We start from the raw sequence: 13429 nt of genomic DNA on the forward strand, positions 1-13429 counted from the left end.
ACCCTTTATTCAGATAATGGTGGCGAATATCAAGCCCTTGATCATTTTCTCTCCACCAATGGCATATTGCATCTTACTACACCACCCCATACACCAGAACATAATGGTCTTTCCGAATGAAGTCATCACCATATTGTTGAAACCGATCTAGCTCTTCTCACTTATGCATCAATGCCTCTAACTTATTGGACTTACGCCTTTGCCACTGTTGTATACCTCATTAACCATATGCCCACACCCACACTACATCTTTCATCTCCTTTTGAAAAACTCTTTGAGTCTCCACCCAACTACACTAAACTTCAGGTGTTCGGTGGCTTATGTTATCCGTGGCTTCGTCCTTATTCTCAACATAAACTTGACTCTCGTTCCACCGCTTGTGTTTTTCTTGGTTACTCTTCATCACAAAGTGCCTATATCTATCTTGCCCTGTCCACTTCTAAAACATATATTTCTCGTCATGTCAAATTTCTCGAAAACTCTTTTCCCTTTACCAATCACCAATCCCATTTAACTCGTCCCACTCCAGAGATCATTTCCAAATGGCTTCCCCCGGGCCAAACTCTACCCACTTCAAGTGGCTCACTTAATACGCCTCCACAAGGGATTCCTCGTGTCAACATCTGTCACACAATACCCAAACAGTCGACTGCCCCTCCTCGCTAGTCGACCGTCGACCTCTGTCCACAGACCTCCCTTTACTCGGACACAGTTCTGTTGCCTGCCAAGAAACCACGGTCAACCATTTACTACCAGAACCCCACAATTCTGAGACTTCTTCTACCTCCACACAACTTAAAACACCCATCAAAATACCCATCCATGACACTAGAGCAAAAAACAACATCCATAAACCCCTAACCAAGATGAATCTCACTGCTGTCCTTTCTCAGCCTTCATACATTGAGCCTCATATTGTTAACCAATCCCTTAAAGATCCCAAATGAGACAAGCTATGAATGATGAATTTGATGCTCTTGTTCAGAATGGGACTTGGGAGCTTGTTCCATCTACTTCTATGCAGAATCTTGTTGGATGTAAATGGGTTTTTCGTATTAAACGGCTTCTTGATGGTTCTATTGATAGGTACAGAGCTAGATTAGTTGCCAAAGGTTTTCATCAGTGACTTGGAGTGGACTATCATGACACCTTTAGTCCGGTTGTCAAGCCAACAACAATACGGCTTGTTCTAAGCTTGGCAATCAGTAGAGGTTGGCAGTTGCAACAATTGGATGTTAATAATGCCTTTCTTCAAGGCCGTCTTTTCGAAGATGTCTACATGGCCCAACCTCCAGGATTTGTTGATAGAGACAATCCAACACATGTATACAAGTTAAAGAAGGCTATATATGGACTCAAGCAGGCCTTATGGGCTTGGTACCTTGAACTTCGCCAGTTCCTCATTGAGTCTGGGTTCACAAACTCTCATGCAGACACCTCTCTATTCATTCTCCACTCAGGTGACATTACTATATATCTACTTGTTTATGTGGATGACATTATTATCACAAGTAACAACCCCAATATTATTCAGCGCTACATTGACCTCCTGGCACAAAGATTTTCAATCAAAGATCTTGGCGCCTTGTCTTATTTTCTCGACATTGAGGTTCTCACCACTCCATCTGGTCTGTTGCTTACTCAACGGCGTTACATCACTGATCTTCTTGCTCGGAGAAAAATGTCTGGTGCAAAACCTGTTGCTACACCACTTGTTACAGAGGGAAATCTCACACTTCATTCAGGTACAGCTCTAAATGACTGCACAAAATATAGAACAATTGTTGGCAGTCTACAATATCTTTGCCTTACTCACCCAGACATAGCATATGCTGTTAACAAGCTTTCTCAATTCATGCATCGCCCGACGTCTGAACACTGGAATGCTGCAAAATGACTGCTTCGATATTTGTGTGGCACACTGACTCATGGCTTATTTCTTTGTAAGGCAAATCCATTTTCTCTTCATGCCTTCTCAGATGCAGATTGGGCTGGCAATAAAGATGACTATCTCTGCGAGTGCCTATATTGTCTATCTTGGTTGTCATCCTATTTTTTGGTCATCCAAGAAACAGCATACTATTGCTCGGTCATCCACAGAAGCTGAGTATCGATCAGTTGCCACTACTACTTCAGAAATCAATTGGATTTGTTCCCTTCTCACCAAGTTTGGCATCACTCTTCCTACACCGCCTATTATCTACTGTGACAATGTTGGTGCCACCTATCTCTGTTCTAATCCAGTCTTTCATTCGCGTATGAAACATGTGGCAATTGACTATCAATTTATTCGAGATCCAGTTCAATCAGGTGCTCTTCATGTTACTCATGTTTCCTCAACAGATCAACTTGTCGACGCTCTTACCCAAACCACTTCCCCGAAACCGCTTCCAAGAATTGAGAATCAAGATTGGCATATCCTCTGGAGCTCCATCTTGAGGGGGCATATTAGGGACTTAATTGCAATAGGCTTTCCTTATATTTTAAATTCTTGTAATATCCTGTAATTAGTTGTAATCCCGTAATTCTAAGATAGTTTCCTATTTTTGTGTTTTGGGTAACTCACGACAATGCCCAATTTTTGTATATATATTTTCATTCTCAATCAATAGAATAGCTAAGCCATTGTTTCAAAATATTCCTTCTCTATCTCAACACTTGTAACCATGCATGAAGGTAGTGAAAAAAGAAGACGAAAACACCACTACAAACAAGAAGAGAAGAGGCTACATGATAACCAAGTTTTAGACATGGGAATGAATCGTAGCTAGGTAGTAATTACTAGTATCCCTTCTATGAGGATAATTATCCTCATCCTTATCAGCATTAGCCATTCCCAAGGTGTGCTTGACAGCAACAGCAGCCCCTTTCCTACAAAATTCAATAACAAGAAATGTCAGTCAATGTTGAGAATAATATTCTATTACCCCTGGCACCAAAATTCAAGCTTTTGCCAATGAAAAGTAACAAGGCAAACAATATTGAAAGAATGAGAGTGGTAGTACACTACTTGAGCTCGGCCTTCAGCTTCTCCAGCTCTATTACTCTGTTCATGGGATGCCATTTTCCCTCCCGAGTTGACAATGGGAAAACCTTTCTCTTGCAATTGGATGATGAGCGAAATCTGTACGTGTTACATTTGTGCATGGATTATCGCATGTGTTTGTTTATAGGAAATCAAGGGACAGTGGGAGGGAAACACGTGTCCTACTTAAGGACACCTGTATGGAACGTGCCATGCAGTGGGCCAAGGATGTTAGATTATCGCGTCTGTTTGTAAGTTGAGGGTAGATTTCTTCTATGACTCAAACCTATGCCACTTTGCCTCGTGTCATTACAACTCTCCCACAACCACGTGTTCATCCCACATGGTTTACACGGTTGTTCTCCGAAAGGGGCAAAGTCGAAGACTAAAATGATTGATCTCTGAAAAATGAGAAATAAAAAATATTATTTAAAAAAATTTAATTAAAATTTTTATTCTTGTATTATATTTCAATCAACTTCTTATATATATATATTTAGTTATTTCTTTTGAGTCTAATAGGTACTTGTAATTAATGGTCAAATAATCACACTTAAAACTTTGTGTGTCACTTTTGTGTTATATGACATTGACGTAACACAAATTTAAATGATGAAAATATCATATGATTACATAAACATATCATATTATCATTAATTATGATATATTAACATGTTATGTTAGTATTGCAGAACATAAAAATGGTAAGTGACATTTAACTAATAATAATTAATCAATTATTAATTATAAAAACATATATGATCCAAAATAAATGGATAAAGAATTGATTGAACACAAAAAATAATAAAGATTTATTTATTTATTTTTGAATAATTGAAGAGTTTCTTTAATAATATGACAACTTAAATATTTAATCGATCTAAGTGCTATGCATTGTCATGAGATTATGTGCATAAATAGTAAATAAACATTATACATATAATAAATTAAAGAAATCCTTATCAGAGGCAGAGTTAGAGCATTTTTAAAGGGGGGCCAAATAGAAAAAAAATAATTAGTAATCAGAAATAACTTTATGTATAATTCAATTATCAATCATCTAAAAGATTAAATAAAATTCACAAGACATTGAATATAAGAAAATACATATTAATAGCAATGACGGTGCCATATATATATAATCGAACAAAACTATGAAAGAAATTTCTCTCTCACTCTTTGCATGTGAGAGTGGAAGAGAGCAATTTTTCGAACTCAAATGAATTACTCTTTTACTTTTGTATTCCACATGAAATGGATAGTTTTCTATAAAAACTCTCATCTTATTTTTTATTAACTTCTTAAATTGTTAATTAACATATTGGGCTATTAGGTTGAATTGTTGAAATATAAGATGTTATGATATGTTATGAACTTCTGTTAAAATATAATATGTTATGATAGGTTTAGATTTATATTAAGACTTTAGTGAGTTTGGATTAGTAGACTTACACTTATTTTTTTAAATTTAATAGGTTTAGTATATTGGGTTAGAATTTATATGATAGCTAGTAATATACTTATTGACTCCAATTTCATCAAATGGTTGGAGAAATATATATAGTAAATAAAAATTTTAAAATTTTTGGAGAGCTATAGTCCTTATTTAACACTACCTTTTACCCCTGGCTTGTAAAGTCATTTTATTATTTTTTGTTTGTATTAATTATTTAATAAAAAATTATTGTAAGGGAGTCATTAAAAATATGTATATGATATATAAAAAATTTTAAAATTTTTGAAGGACCATAACAATGAGACGCTTTGCCCTTAATCTTTACAAAAGAAGAAAACTAATTAACAAACAAAATAACAAATCAATGGATAGCTATAAAATTAGAGTAAACTCATATACAAAATGAAATTAAAACTTGGAAATTATGAATTTATAAATGACGAATTTGTTGATGAAGCATATGTTATTGTCTCATCAGAACTTCTTTTACCTCTGAATTAAAAATAATATATTAAATTAATCGGTTGTTAATTAATGTAAATTAACAAATAACGAATGTAAATGTCTTCTTATATACAAAGTTAAATTTATTTAATTTAATATTTTTTCAATGAAATGGATCAGTCAAATTATGAAAGGACTTTATATGATGTTGATATTGGATTACAGTAAAAACAACTAACAAATCAAATTTCGTCCTCTTATTTTTGTTAATAATTAGTCCAATGATCACATATCATTATTATTCATCTACAACAAGACTTATTGATATTACAACACCAGGCAATAAACGAAGGCTGATACTTGGTACAACTTCACTCTCCTCTTCCTCCAGTTAGATTCCAAAGAACACCAGTAATACTGCCCCTTATGTCTTGGACAGTGTTGCCCAAACTTTCCCCAATGTCATCACCATCTCGCTCGGCTACATCTGATTGGACTCATTACATCTCATCACGGGGAGCTGCTGTAGGTGATGGTTGTACCGCAACCATGCTAGACTGTATTGATACAGCAATCATGACGCCCACTACTGGAATGTTCGAAGATGGGTTTCTCTTGTTTGAATCAGATGATAACATATTGTCACCCGAAAACTTGGTTTAGTTGACTAATTAACAACTCTCAATGGCCTTCAAAACTCCTTGTAAGTAAGTGTTAGTACCCCCTAATGTGTTTGTATTTATAACCAATTTTCATCAATACCTGACAAAGTTGAAGTGTCTTTTTCTTAATCTTGAAAATCTTTATAAGAACAATTGATTTGCTATTTTAGTGTAATATTTTGCAATTAGTGTAATATTTTGCAATTAATGTTCTATATGCCTTATGTATGTATTATAAAGGATAGAAAAAAGAAAGACAAGAAGCAACAACACACATTAACTCACTAGATTTTTCAGCATCAATGCAAATCACAAAATCAATGTCTTCAGGCATGAGATCTATTAAAATTTTTCAAACATGAATTTGATTCCATGAAATCTACTTCTCAAATCTTTACTATAATTTTCTACAACCGTTATACAAAAATTGATCATCACAAATCTATATAAATAGCTATGTATAACATTGTAAATATATAAGCTTTATAATACAAAAATACCTTTCCTTATATGGTATCAGAACAAATTACATCACTAGCCTTTCGGTTCTTTTCAAAACTCTCTTATGGCAGCTACCAACCTTTCCTCAAATAACACCACCACTCCTATTTCTATCAATGAAGCAGCACAAATACCTCTTAAATTGACCTCAACCAATTTCGCCTTTTAGCAAATAAAATTTAAATCCTTATTAGTAGGATATGCTTTAACTGGCTTCATTACAGGATAAATGCTTGTCCTCCATCCATGAATATTGATGGTTCACACTCCGTAAATCCAAAATACAATTCCTGGTTTAGACAAGACCAGTTTATTTTGCATGCCATTATGGCATCAGTTTTCAAAATAATATTACCACTGATTGCAATAGCAAAAACCTCTCAAGAAGCATGGGAGAAGTTATCAAAGATGATTGCTAGCAAAACTCATACAAGAGTTGTCTTTGAAAAGGATGTTGACATTGTCAACATAAGAAGGCAGATTAGTTACAAAATATTTGCAACTCATGAAAAGCATTGTAGCTGAGTTTGCAATGGCTCAAGCTTTGGTAGGAGAGAAAGATCTAGTAATCTTCATATTAAATGGCTTAGCACTTGAATTCAAGGAATTATTAACAGCTATCAGAGCAAGGGAGTCTGTCATATCATTTGAAGAACTTCATGACAAACTCACAGACTTTGAGACAACATTAAAACAAGATGATTCCTATTCTATCACAGTAAACTATGTCACCAGAAAAACCAGAAATAACTATACATCTAGAGGAGCTAATTTCAGGAATAACTTCATATCTAATGCCAACCGTAATAACTCTTATTATTCAGGAAAGAAACTCACTAGAAATTATGCACATAAAGAGCCTAAACCAGTGTGCCGGCTTTGTGAGAAACAAAGTCACATTGCAAAGATTTGTAAGCTCAATAAATCAAGCATCAAGGAATCGGTTGCTAACATTGCAACAGCATCTCAATTTCATGATAACAATAATTGGTGGTCGACTTAGGGCATCTCACCACGTGATAGTAGACTTAAACAATTTGTCACTTTACACTGAATATGGTGGTCTAGAAGAGATAGCTGTTGGTGATGGTTCAAGTTTGTCAATTAATCACATTGGCTTTTTTGTTATCTCTACCACTAATAAACCTTTCAAATTAGCAAATGTATTACATGTACCTGACATGAAAAGAAACCTTATATCAGTATCCAAATTTTGTAAAACTAATAATGTATTTATTGAATTTTTTCCTTTTCATTTTTTAGTGAAAAGTTCAAGCACGGGGGCACCACTAGTGAGAGGTCTGAATAGGAATGGTCTGTATGAGCTTCCAAGATGCATGTCACATCTTTCAATGATTGCAACAACATTCCTTAGTGTCAAAACTTCCTATGATGCCTAGGATAGTAGATTTGGTCATCCATCATCCAAAATCCATACCTTTATGCTAAAATCTTTTAGTCTACCATTAACTATTTCCAAAAAAGCATTTAGTTGTAATTCTTGTGCCAGCAATAAAAGTCATAAACTACCATTTGGTCAGTCAACTCTGTCAAGCACTAAACCTTTGTAATTACGCTGTACTGATGTATGAGAGCGTACTCAAATATCTTCCATTGAAGGCTTTAGATACTATGTTATATACATTGATCATTTCACTACGTATATATAGTTTTTCCCTATAAAACACAAATCTGATGTCTATCTTTTGTTTCCCACATTCAAAGCATTGGTTGAAAAAGCATTTAGCACATCCATCACTTGCATATACTCTAATAATGTAGGAGAATATCAGAAGATGACCAAATATCTTGTAACGCATGTTATTTCTTATTTGACAACCTCTCCATACACACTAGAACTTAATGGGGTTGCAGAAAGAAGACACAGACATATAGTTGAGATAGGTTTAACCTTGCTTCATCATGCCTCCATGTTTTTAAATTTTTGGTCACACATCTTTCAAGGTACTATTTACCTAATCAATAAACTTCCCACCCCATTTCTTAATCTTAAATCACCTTCTAAAATTCTTTTCAAAACTCCACCTAACTACTTCAAACTTAAGGTCTTTGGTTGTCTTTGCTATCCATGGCTCAAGCTTTATAACAAACACAAAATTCAAAAAAAGTCCAAACCTTGTGTCTTCCTAGGATATTCTATCAACCAAAGTGTCTACAAATGCTTCAATCCTAAAACTCAAAAGATTTTTGTGTCTAGGCATGTCATGTTTCAAGAACACATATTTGCATTCACCTTAGCGAAGACACAAACTACCTTAGTTCAACAATGGTTATTTCCAAATTCTATTGCAGCTCAACAACTTTTTGAATTTTATAGCTCTTTGGTCCAAAATGTTATTAATATAAATAATTTGACTAGCTCATTTGCTTAACAAACACATACCTAGACTAATTACTTATCTCTTACTACTTTGAATTCTTCATTAGGTAATGATTCTCACTCACCTTCAATACCAACTATTAACTTACCTTTGAGCTTGCCTCAACCCTAACCCACAAGAACTCATACCATGACCACAAGATCCCAAAATAGTATTTTGAAACCCAAAAGAATGTTTATTGCATCAAAACATCCTCTTCCTTGTCCTATTGAACCCATTTATGTTAACTAAACTATGAAAGACCCAAAGTGGAGACAAGCAATTACAGAAGAGTTTAATGCATTGGTTAAGAATCAAACTTGGGAATTAGTTCCTCTATCTTCCAAGCAGAATGTTGTAGGCTGTAAATAGGTGTTTAAGGTCCAAAGAAAGTTAGATGGCTTAATAGATAGGTACAAAACAAGATTAGTGCCAAAAAGGTTCCATCAGCATGAAGGCATTGACTATACTGACACATTTAATCTTGTCATTAAGCCTACTACAATCAAGATTGTTCTGAGCATTGCCTTATCCTATGGGTGGCCTATTCAACAGTTGATGTCAACAATGCTTTTTTTCAAGGCACTTTATCTGAAGAGGTTTACATGGCTTAACCCACTGGTTTTATTGACAAAGACAAGTCCTTTCATGTTTACAAGCTTCACAAGGCAATTATGGTCTTAAACAGGCTCTTTGTGCTTTGTATAGAAAATTGAGCAGTTTCTTAATTGGTTATGGGTTCCAAAACTCAATTTCGGTTGCTTTATTATTTATTTATACCAAAAATTCTACCATTATTTATTTTTATATATGTTGATGACTTATTGGTTATTGGCAATGATGCCATAATAGTAAAAAAACCTTTTACAACAATTCTTTAAGAGATTATATTTGAAAGACTTTGGACCTTTAAATTTTTTTTTGGGAGTCGAGGTAACCACAACATCTACAGGCATGTTCCTTTCTCAATACAAGTATATAAGAGAACTACTGCAAAAATTTAAAATGGACAACACCAAGGAGGTTGCTACACCAATGGCCACCAATGTCAAGTTGCAACTCAAATATGGAACTAGTTTAGCTGATGCATCATATTACAGAAAAGTCATGGGTTCTCTTCAGTATTTCTCACTGACCAGACTTGACATCACCTATGCCATCAACAAATTATCTCAATTTATGCATTCACCAATTCTTACTTACTGGTCAAGTCTCAAAAGTTTTTTATGATATTTCAAAGGCACCATTCATCATGAGCTGCACTTGAACAACTCATCTCTAAAAATTCTTCCTTCAATGACTTTGATTGGGCTAGATATCTTGATGATCGAACCTCCACTATTGCCTACATAATATATCTTGGAAGTAACCTTGTATCCTAAAAATTATCTAAGCAAAGATCAGTGGCAAGATCCTCCACAGAAGCTGAATATAGAGCTATTGCCAACACCATTGTAGAATTAATTTGGATTAAGAATCTTCTCAATGAACTGCATGTCTTTTCTTCCTCTATACCAATCCTGAACTGTGACAACATTAGAGATACATATTCTAATCCTATTTTTCACTCAAGAATAAAGGATCTAGCTCTTGATTGCCACTTTGTATGCCAACACGTTCAGAATGGACAACTTAAGGTCTTTTACATTTCAACAAATGATCAACTTGCAGATGGACTCACTAAGGCTTTAGCTAAGCAAAGGTTTTTCTACTTAAGGTCCAAGATTGGTCTCACCAATGGCTCACCATCTTACAGGGGCATATAAAGGATGGCAAAAGGAAAGACAAGGAGTAACAACACAACATTAACTCACCAGATTTTACAGCATCAATGCAAATCATAGAATCAATGTCTTCAAGCATGAGATCTACCAAAGTTTGTCAAACATGAATTTGCTTCCATGAAATTTGCTTCTCAAATCTTTACCATAAAGTTTTGCAACTGTTATACAAAAATTGACCATCACAAATCTATATAAATAGTTATGTATAACATTGTAAATATGTAAGCTTTATAATATACATAATATACAAATACCTTTCCTTATATGTATGTTTTGTTTGCTTATGCAATTGCATTGTAGGTGTAAAGATAAAGAGATAAGAATGGAAGACCTCCATTGGCAAATTATCTCATAAAATTCCTTATCCATCAAACAATTTGTTGTGTTGTAAATAAATTGTACTACCCAATGAAGAGGGCAATGCTTGATGCCAGATGCCAAAGTCTAGCTTTTTAGAAATGTTGGGTAAAGGCTTTTTTCCTTGATTGAGCAATTCTCTTGATTGTTGAAATTACAATAGAATCGTAATAATATAAGAAATAGATAATAAATGACAAGAAAACAAGGTCCTTTGGTGTATAAATTCTTATAGTAATTGCTTGCAATATCAATCTTAAAGACTTGGATTCATATTCATGTTTTCAAAATTTTCTATTTGGATTAAACAAAAATAATTACACCTTGCCAAATATATTATTAATATAATCAAATAAATTAGAAATCCAAAAAGCTTTATGATTGTCTTTCCTTTTTCACGAGATAACTATACATGTACCACTTTGTATTAAGCTGGAGTTAAGTAGTTTAGTTTCATTCTAACCTTAATAATTATTTATTGATTTAAATAAAAAATTTTATCAAAATAAAGTTTCCATAATTATTGTTGGGAACGATAATAATAAAATTTTGAAGTATTACAAAAGAAATTAATTAAGAAATACTTAAATGTGAATGCAAGAGTATATCAATAATTTAAATCCATTACAAGTCGTAAAATCTCTCTTAATAAAAAGTTAAAAGAAGAAAAGATTTTAGGTGCTTTTGTTTTTTTTAATAGAGTTATGTTTTTATATAGAATACCTTTTTATACAAGTTAGATGTTGATGTTGATGGTAATTTTAAGGTTTTCTTTTAATATATTAAAATGGATATCTAATATATCATGGTAATAGTTTAACTTTAATATCTTAAAAAAAATTAAAATAAGTAATAATGAGATTTACACAAGTTAATTGAATGGAGTAATTAGTACATATGTTTTTCTTGATTAATAGATGGATTTTTCATTTGCATGGACAGTTAGCCTAGGAAGTGAAGGTATGAATTGTTTTTTTTTGTCTTTGTGTTCTTTCTATTTTTTCTATTAAATTCATATTATATCTCGATAATGAGTGATTTTTGACTGAACTTAGCAAATGAGTTTTTCATGAAAGAGGTCATCTTAATGTAGGAATGTGATCAATTTTGTCATCTTAAATATCTTACTTTTCTATTATTGCATGATTTTAAGGCTTCTGCTTGGTTTTTTATGTATGGTTATATACAACATGCATTGAACTCATGTTTTGGTCTTTAGGTTGTAAATATAAAACCCACAAAGTTAGAGATTAGATAAACCTACTTTATACAAGATTCATGATGAATTCTTCAATCTTATATATTTTGATAGAGAATTATTTTGTAGAAATTTAACTGAAAAGAGATGGGTATGTTTTATGAAGGAATACTTATTTAAGATCTTTGAGTGGTTTAGAAGAAGCTGAGAGCCATACGTTGCTGATGAAGTCCGAGTGCAATTTTACATGATGAGCCTTTATGTGTTGAAACGTTTATCAAATGACAAAAAGGTAGGTTAATTGTCTCTTTGAGCTCTTATATCTAATTCTTTTTGTTTTGTTGGCCACAAGAAAAGTATCTACTTCCTCTGATATGAAGTCATCCATATGAAAATATTGGTGCATTCTTGTCTTACAGGATCTATTCCACATCATTTAAGGTTCCAGATTTTATGGTTGCCATTTGTAGATTCAAAGACATTAAAAAAAAAAAAGAAAAAGGAGGAATTATTTGAGATTGTAAAGGCTAACAGTCGATTGGGTGGTCTGTCGATGTTATAGATCCGACTGAGCCTTTTGCTAAAATGCTAAAAAAGTTAATTGTGAAATCGGAACATATTTTAGCTTTTGATTTTGTTTTTCTATTCTCTTAATAGATTTAATGTGTATGATTGTTAACAGGCATAAGGTGAACTTGAATGAAATATCACACAACTCTGTAATTGGCCTCATGAAGTATTGAGCAAAAGAGATCTTCTAACTGAGGCAAAACTCCTTTTAATGCACTAGCCTTGATTAGATCTGTTAGTGGCCTTTTCAAGTATTTTAGTCTTTTGCAAGCAAAACAAAGTGAAATAATTGGCATGTCCTTACTATTATGAGCTGTTACATTGTTTGATTAGTCGTTTGCTTTTTTATGCTATATGGTAATATCAATATAAAGTAGGCATGGAAGTCTGAATACTCTTGGATGGTTATGAATAACAAAAATTTGAAAGATATGATCACCATAATGAGTAAGAAGACATAAAATACAAATTGTTTTCGACTGTGGTAACTTTAGCTCGAGTATTCTGAGTAATCTAAAGCTTTAAAGAGGTTAATAAAAATAAAAAAAATAAAAGATCAGTGATAGGATCCACACGCAAGAATTAGGCAGCAAATGTACTTTATTTGGATGTTGTTGTATGATTGGCACATCTTATCTCTCTACTAAGATAGCATTTCAGTTTACTTGCACGATTTACCTATTTGTAAATTGTTTATTTAAAATTTGTTAACAAGTGCAATTTTATAGTTTGGATTTGTAAATATAGTAGAAAAAATGTCTTGAGTGGATGAGCTATGGGAGTGGTTAATTAAGGCAGCATGAGTTATGTATACAATAAGTCAGTCTATTAGTGGAATTGCTGGATGCTTTGTTTCTTTCTATCTAACATCTGCAGCATTGTCCTCATGATACCTATTGTGAAAATTCTATGTGTAGGTTTAGCAGAAGGCTTTAGAAGTATAAGATTTGCAAGTTATTACCCTTTGATTGTACCCAATACCATAAACGTGTAGTGCTCTGTTCGTTTGCTATTAAATGGAAAAAATATATCAATTTCTTTGCATTAAATA

Source organism: Theobroma umbraticum, unplaced genomic scaffold (assembly GCF_002168275.2).
Source record: "Theobroma umbraticum cultivar Fairchild unplaced genomic scaffold, ASM216827v3 scaffold_34.0, whole genome shotgun sequence".
Classification (NCBI taxonomy): Eukaryota; Viridiplantae; Streptophyta; class Magnoliopsida; order Malvales; family Malvaceae; genus Theobroma; species Theobroma umbraticum.